At 46.5% G+C, this 8684-nt stretch overlaps 1 long non-coding RNA gene across 1 annotated transcript; it reads left to right on the top strand.

The window, feature by feature from the left end:
• Positions 1-6878: 6878 nt before the first annotated feature.
• Positions 6879-8370, top strand: LOC134862349 (uncharacterized). Its single transcript, XR_010165496.1, has 4 exons — positions 6879-6936; positions 7180-7228; positions 8138-8214; positions 8320-8370. It is a non-coding gene; the product is annotated as an uncharacterized LOC134862349 (long non-coding RNA).
• The last annotated feature ends 314 nt before the right edge of the window (positions 8371-8684 follow it).

Below are 8684 nucleotides of genomic sequence, written 5' to 3'. Positions count from 1 at the left end.
ACCTTGGCTTACGAACACGCTAAACGGTATCTATCTCCTGTGGGTTTTTTGAAGCGAGGTTGTATGTACTTAGCAGCTAGTCAGTGGATCATACACAGTAAACTGCTGCCAGCAGCAAAACTAAAGCAAGCCTAATCAAATCAAGGTCAGTTTAATGTACTTTATATTATAAATATGTGTACCATTTTATCTTGCTGCCAGACGAGGAGTTGCTAGTCTACTGCTGCCTCATTCAGGTCGTTTAAGTATTTTAGGTAAAGCACAACAAAGCTGAACTATCAACGAAGACATAGAATAGCACAATTAAACTTACTCATTGAGCCAGCAGTAGACCAGCAATTTCTGTGTGATGCAGGTAAAATTGCTGTTTTTGCCAATGGAATCAGGTGTTGGAGAGAGTGAATTAACAAGCATACTTCAGTTTCCTGTCCGAAAGGGCTGCTTGATGGCAAGGTGAAGCAGGAAAAATATCAATTAATATAGTAAGTGTACACTGAAAATGGAAATGTATTTTATCAATGTAATGTTAAAACAAACCCAATCTTAAGGTATACAATACAATTCATAATAATACAAAAATAAATATTAACACAATGTTAGCATTGATATGTGAGGAGATAGTTTCAAATGCAACTTATGTGTGGCTATAAGGGACTTTCTGACATCTGTTTTATGTGCTATCTGCCTGTTACAGATTTGAAGAATACCAGATGAGTAGAAGCATCATAGATGAACCAGAACAGCCTTCAATCTCACAATTCTTGGACAGTCGTGAAGCGCATTACAGCATGAGTCATTCACAGCAGAAGGCTATCAGTAACGCAATACTGTCCGACTTGATTATTGATTGTGACCTTCCCCTGTCTATTGTGGAACACAAGAGTTTTCGGCACTTTCTGACAGTAATTGAGAGTAAGTACAGCTCAGTGTGTCGCAGAACGTTTACATCAAAAACAGAGAGCCTCGCTGGGGAGAGACGTTCAAGATTAAAAACTCAATTGAGCAATACTGAGCATGTTTCAGTCACTGTGGACATTTGGTCTGACCGAAAGATGAGAGGATTCCTTGGTGTCACTGTCCACTGGATAGAGAAAGAGACAGCTACAGAGAGGATACAGCTAAATACAAATCTCTTGGCCTGCAATCGCTTCAAAGGCTCACACACAGCTGAACGAATCTGTGACCAATTTGAGTCAATATGCGATGAATACAACATCAAAGATAAGTTGGACTACATTATTAGTGACAATGCTGCTAACATGCGAAAGGCATTCACTGTGTGCTTCCCCAGTGAACAAGAGGATGATGACGGAGATCATCTTGATGACCCTGATCTCTGGTGTGACTTAACCCTGGAAGAACAGCAAACGGTAGATGCTGCTATGGCAAAGAAACAGCGCCTGCAGTGTTTTGCGCATACTCTTCAGCTGGTGGTGGGAGACGGTTTGAAAGAAACAAAAGTGGCATGTCCTTCTCTTTCCAAGTTATCAAAACTTAGCTCATTGCTGCACACAAGCACAACATTCAAAGATGTGTTTGATAGTGAATTTGGGGAACAGAAAGGCATCCCTGCTGCAGTCAACACAAGATGGAACTCGACACTGAGGCAAGTAAAGGCCAGTGTGATCATCTAAAGCTCTGTGCCATTCTAGAAAAAGCTGGGCATAAGGAGTTGTCATTCACACCATGAGAGTGGAATCTGTTGAAGGAGTTGGTGGATATCTTGAAGCTGTTTGGAGAAGCAACTGATTTGACACAGGGAGAGAAGGTCGTCAAAATCAGTGCAGTTGTTCCATCCGTCTTGTCCCTCAATCATCCCCTTGAGAAGCTGAAGCCTCAAGTTCGTTTCCTGAGCGGCCTGGTCGGAAGTCTCCAGGCATCCCTGAACAAAAGATTTCTTGGGATCTTCCTTAACATGAAAATGGCCGGGACTCAAGATGGGATCACTGCCCCCTTTTCAGACCCAGTCTATCTCAAAGCAGCCACCTTGGATCCAGCCTTTTCTCTGCTGTGGGTGGAGCACCACGTGCTGGTCAATTGTGACATCAACAGCAGAGGTGGCACAACAAGTTAAAGGTAAATATTATTGACTTCAATGCAACTTTTTTTCTCGTAGTCTGATCTTATTGACAGCATCAATAATTGCATTTTTCAGTCTAACACTGCATCACCAACAAGGTTAAGGTTACACTTAGGTTTTGAAATGAGTTAAAAAGACTGAAAATATTGTTTATAAAGTGGTAACACATTTGGAAAAGTTACATTCAACTGTTTTTGTGATCCTCCAAATACCTGTTTGAGGGTGAAGACATGTTTTTTAGTTCAAGGCTAGTTTTAAGTTTTAAGGTGAAGAGTGTTTTGCAAAAATTAGGGTCTTTTGAGACAGTTATAGTGCAATAAGCAATGGAAATACAATGTCAGTACTTTCTGTGGAAATTACATTTACCTTTGATTATTTCAAATGTGTTTGAACAATGTTCTTGGTTTGATAAATATATACAGATATTAAAAACCTACATGATCTGTGTAAATATTATTTCTCCGTTGTTAAAAGGACTCGAAAGGACTTGCAACTCAAACGGTAAGACTTGGGACTTGACTTGAGACTTGTCGGTCTTGACTTGTCGGTCTTTCCGAGAACCTTTCCGAGAACCAGCACCTTATCGTGGTGGAGAGGTTTGTGTGCCCCGATGAACCTGGGGGCTGTGTTGTCTGGAACCTTGTGTTCCTGGTAGGGTCTCCCATGGCAAATTGGTCTCAGGTAAGGGGCCAGACTAAGATTGGTTCAAAAAGACTTCATGAATAACACAATTGGAAGCGAGGATACCCGGCCCGGAGGAAGCCCGGGGTCCCCTTCTGGAGCCAGGCCCAGAAGGAGGACTCGTCAGCGAGCGTCTGGTGGCCGGGCTTGCCACGGAGCCCGGCCGGGCACAGCCCGAAAAAGCAACGTGGGCAACACCTCCGCTTCTCCGTCCCGCGGGCCCACCACCTACGGGAAACTACGATGGGGTCGGGTGCGCTGCCAGAAGGGTGGCAGTGAAAGCAGAGGGTCTCGACGGACCAGACTCAGGCGACAGAAGTCGGCTTTGGGGACGTGGAATGTCACCTCTCTGGGGGGGAAGGAGCCGGAGCTTGTGCGGGAAGTGGAGCGTTAGCAGTTGGATTTGGTGGGGCTCACCTCTACGCACAGCATCGGCTCTGGAACCTTACTTCTGGATAAGGGTTGGACTCTATTCTTCTCCGGAGTTGCCCAAGGTGTGAGGCGCCGAGCGGGTGTGGGGATACTCACAAGCCCCCGGTTGAGTGCAGCTTTGTTGGAGTTTACCCCAGTGGACGAGAGGGTCGCCTCCCTACGCCTGCGGGTCATGGGGGGGAAAACTCTTGACTGTTGTGTGTGCTTATGCACCAAACAGCAGTTCAGAGTATTCGGCCTTCTTGGAGACCCTGAAAGAAGTCCTGTATGGGGCTCCTGAAGGGGACTCCTTAGTCTTTCTGGGAGACTTCAACGCACACGTGGGCAATAATGGAGACACTTGGAGGGGCGTGATTGGGAGGAACGGCCCCCCTGATCTGAACCGGAGTGGTGGTTTGTTACTGGACTTCTGTGCTAGTCATGGATTGGCCATAACAAACACCATGTTCGAACATAAGGATGCTCATAAGTGTACGTGGTACCAGAGCACCCTAGGCAGAAGGTCCATGATCGATTTTGTTATCGTGTCATTGGACCTGAGGCCGCATGTTTTGGACATGTTTTGGGTGAAGAGAAGGGCGGAGTTGTCAACTGATCACCATCTGGTGGTGAGTTGGGTCGAGTGGCGGGGGAAGCCTCTGGATAGACCTGGTAAGCCCAAACGTGTAGTGCGGGTGAACTGGGAACGTCTGGAGGAGTCCCATGTCCAGGAGGCCTTCAACTCACGCCTCCGGCGGAGCTTTTCAGGCATCCCTGTGGAGGCTGGGGACATTGAACCAGAGTGGGCGGTGTTCAAAGCCTCTATTGCCGAAGCTGCGGCAGGGAGCTGTGGTCTCAAGGTCTTAGGTGCCTCAAGGGGCGGTAACCCTCGAACCTCCTGGTGGACACCGGTGGTCAGGGAAGCCGCCCGACTGAAGAAGGAGGCCTTTCGGGATATGTTATCCCTGGGTACTCCTGACGCAGTTGCAAGGTATCGACAGGCCCGAAGGGCAGCAGCCTCAGCCGTGGCCGACGCAAAGCAGCTGGTGTGGGAGAAGTTCGGAGAAGCCATGGAGAAGGACTTTTGGTCGGCACCAAAATTGTTCTGGAAAACCGTCCGACACCTCAGGAGGGGGAAGCAGGGTACCATCCAAGCTGTGTACAGTAAGGGGCGCTGTTGACCTCAACTGATAGTGTGTTAGGGCGGTGGAAGGAACACTTTGAGGAACTCCTGAATCCGACAACTCCGCACTCTATGTTAGAGGCGGAGCTGGAGTATGAAGGGGGATCAATTCCAATCTCACGGGGGGAAGTCACTCAGGTAGTTAAACAGCTCCACAGTGGCAAAGCCCCGGGGGTGGATGAGATCCGCCCAGAAATGCTGAAGGCTCTGGGTGTTGAGGGACTGTCATGGTTGACAGGTCTCATCAACATTGCGTGGAAGTCGGAAACAGTACTGAAGGAGTGGCAGACCGGGGTGGTGGTTCCTCTCTTTAAAAAGGGGGATCAGAGGGTGTGTGCCAATTACAGAGGCATCACATTACTCAGCCCCCCCGGGAAAGTTTACTCTAAGGTGCTGGAAAGGAGGGTCCGGCCGATTGTCGAACCTCAGATTGAAGAGGAACAATGCGGTTTTCGTCCTGGTCGTGGAACGACGGACCAGCTTTTCACTCTCGCAAGGATCCTGGAGGGGGCCTGGGAGTACGCTCATCCGGTCTACATGTGCTTTGTGGATTTGGAGAAGGCATATGACCAGGAGATACTGTGGGAGGTGCTGCGGGAGTATGGGGTGAGGGGGTCTCTGCTCAGGGCCATCCAATCTCTGTACTCCCAAAGCGAGAGCTGTGTCCGGGTCCTCGGCAGCACGTCGGACCGATTTCCGGTGAGTGTTGGCCTCCGCCAGGGCTGCGCTTTGTCACCAATCCTGTTTGTGATATTCAAGGACAGGATTTCGAGGCGTAGTCGTGGGGGAGGGGGTTTGCAATTCGGTGGGCTAAGGATTGCACCACTGCTTTTTGCAGATGATGTGGTCCTAATGGCTTCATCGGTCTGTGACCTTCAGCACTCACTGGATCGGTTCGCGGCCGAGTGTGAAGCGGCTGGGATGAGGATCAGCACCTCCAAATCTGAGGCCATGGTTCTCAGCAGGAAACCGATGGATTGTCCACTCCAGGTAGGGAATGAAGCCTTACCCCAAGTGAAGGAGTTCAAGTATCTCGGGGTCTTGTTCTCGAGTGAGGGAACAATGGAGCGTGAGATGGGCGGGAGAATCGGAGCAGCGGGAGCGGTACTGCAGTCGCTTTACCGCACCTTTGTGACGAAAAGAGACCTGAGCCAGAAGGCAAAGCTCTCTGTCTACCGGGCCATTTTTGTTCCTACCCTCACCTATGGTCATGAAGGATGGGTCATGACCGAAAGAACGAGATCGCGGATACAAGCGGCCGAAATGGGATTTCTCCGCAGGGTGGCTGGCATCTGCCTTAGGGATAAGGTGAGAAGTTCAGTCATCCGGGAGGGACTCGGAGCAGAACCGCTGCTCCTTCGCGTTGAAAGGAGCCAGTTGAGGTGGTTCGGGCACCTAGTGAGGATGCCACCTGGGAGCCTCCCTAGGGAGGTGTTCCAGGCACGTCCAGCTGGGAAGAGACCGAGGGTTAGACCTAGGACCAGGTGGAGGGATTATATCTCTTCGCTGGTCTGGGAGCGCCTTGGAATCCCCCAGTCAGAGCTGGTTGATGTGGCCAGGGAAAGGAAAGTTTGGGGCTCTCTGCTGGAGCTGTTACCTCCGCGACCCTGACGGAAAAGCGGGAGAAGATGGATGGATGGATGGATGGACTTGTCGGTCTTCACTTGGGACTTGACTCAGGACTTGCTTGTCTTGACTCGGGACTCGAAAGCAAAGACTTGAGACTAACTTGTGACTTGCAAAACAATAACTTGGTCCCACCTCTGCTTAGTATTATACACAGCGCCACCTAAGCAGACTTCCGACGGTACCGAAACATTACGATCAGTGTTAAATGCAGGTTTAAGAATTAGAAAAGGTTCAAAGTAAATGAGCAGATATGAATATGTAATGAGTGAGTAATAACAGACGTTTACAAAATAAACAATTAAAAACAAACTCCGTATAGCTCGCCCTGGGGGAGTTCCAGTTACAGACAAACCCACTCAGTATACTTCTTTTTTTCTTGACAGTGTCGACCGGATTCGAACCAAGTCTTCCAGACGTCGCCTAGTGGCTGTGTATACCCGGGGCCGACGCGCTTATCAGGTGAGCCACGCGACAACCCATCTAAAATATGTGATTTTTTGCTATTTGCTTGTATTACATTTTTGCAAAAATGTTTTTGTAATACTGATATTTAGTTGATGTGGTAATATACAGTTTGACCAGTAGATGGTGGTCTTCACTCACATTGGCTTGAGGTCTGACTTTCTGGTTAGGGTTAAGAACGAAGAAGTGATTGCGCAACTTCTTGTCATTGCTCTCAGGTGGTAAACTGTTTTTAAAAAAGCATGAAAAATCAGATAGTTATAATATGTAAACGGATCAATTTAGAGACAGTGTCGGAAAAGTCGACTCGTTTCATTGAGCAGTGTGTTATTTACGGTGGCCCTGAGATATGGTGGCCCTGAGAGGCCAGGGCGCTGCAAATAAAAAAGCCACAACGGAAGTGAATTACCGGGGACTATTATTGCCGATGCACATGCATTTTTTTATGCAAGATAAGAAGGCAGGGGGATCTCCAGGAAACATCTCATGGGTAAATTTATAATGTTAAAATTACAGGATGTACATAATATCTGTCGCTGCCGTATTTATGACTTTAAATAACGTTATTCTGTGTGTGGGAGCAGATTATGTGTGTAGTAAGTAATACCAAAACACACAAAATGATAATACTAATAATATAATAATAATAATTCTAAATTCGACTGATCACACCAGTTCTTTTCAAGAAATTAAACAATAAACTGAAGCAAACCTCACTTGATTTTTTCTGCAGGATTGTATTTATGACGTCCAGTGTTTCCTAAGCTAAAGGAGGTTATAAAGTAAGTTTCAAATCTCCTTTCCTATTGTCACCATAGACATATTGTATCATAGACGGAGCATCAAACGCTGTGACGCGAGAAATGCGGCCGCCATCTTGAAGTGTGGATGGGGAGCAGCATAAATCGACAGTTGACACGTATGGCCAGGTAGCTAGTGTCTACAGAAGAAAACAAGGATGCCGGGCTGGTGTTCAGCGTATTCCTGCTCAAATGAGCGGACCTTCGAAAATAGGAATCGGGGGATTAGTTTCCACTAGTAAGATTTAACATTACCGTACTATTGGATGTATTTTGTGAAAGTAATATTGCCAGAGAGTTGAGAAGGAGCAAAGATCTTTGATAGTACTGAAATCGTAGCCAGCTAGGCTAACAAACAAGAGTATGACCATAATAGAATTGCTTGTCAATGAAAGGAAAATATGACATACTTGAACAACATAAAGTTGAAATAAATGATGAAGATAAAGATTGTAAAAGCCAACAGGGGTAAAAGTTAGGACCACAGTCCAGATTGTGTAGGGGGGGGTAATATATGTTAGCTAACTAGACAATCAGATGGACAGTGGCTATACAGTGTAGCTAGTCTAGCTTTCCAACCCAATGTTGTGTAGCCCACCGTTGTGAAATGTGTGGGACAAAATGTGTGATAAACAGGAAAAGGCCCTGCCACACTTACCTGACACCTGGAATGGGGTAATCTTGGGATTACTGTTGAACTAGGCTATGTGTTCACCCGTCTATGAACTGAGAATGGATAAATCATATTCTATAACCAAAGACCTAGATTACATCTGACACTTTTGAAGGTTTCCCAAAGAAGTGGGAAGTGGCTTTGAGGAGAGAAGGATTCACTGCAAGTGATTATTCAATGGTCTGCAGTCAACATTTTAAGCAGGCCGATTTTGATAGGACAGGTCAGTTTGTCCGACTACGTGATGGTGTTATTCCATCCCTCTTCAGCTTCCCGGTTGACCTCCAAACAGTAGGTGTGTCATCATAAGGCTATTAGCATTCATAAATGTAAATATTCTATTATCAAACAAACTTATCCTTTTATATATTGTATTATGCATAATGTTTCTTCATTTCAGTTGGTAAAGGACAGTGGTACGTCTACCTCCAGAAGAGCTGAAGAAAGCCTGTCCGTGGCCTCTAAGGATTCCCCAGAAATGGCAACCTCACACCCACAACCTCAGCCTAATGATGTGAGTATTTCTACTTTAAACATCATATCATAATGTTCCTGGACATATTAAAATCTCACTTGTTTTGCTGCCACTCATATTAAACACACTCACAAATAACTGGCTTTGACAGGTGATGACTATAAGAAACAATGTGGATGTGGGCCATAAACTAGTGGTGTCAAAGTGATGTTTGTGAAGTGAAACATTGCTCAAACCATGTTCATCCCTCTTTCTTTCTACTAGGACCATGTCTAGAGAATCATTACTCA

Source organism: Eleginops maclovinus, chromosome 3, assembly GCF_036324505.1.
Source record: "Eleginops maclovinus isolate JMC-PN-2008 ecotype Puerto Natales chromosome 3, JC_Emac_rtc_rv5, whole genome shotgun sequence".
Lineage (NCBI taxonomy): Eukaryota > Metazoa > Chordata > Actinopteri > Perciformes > Eleginopidae > Eleginops > Eleginops maclovinus.
The sequence above is the reverse complement of the archived record's forward strand: the minus strand, read 5'-3'. Positions and strand labels throughout refer to the sequence as shown.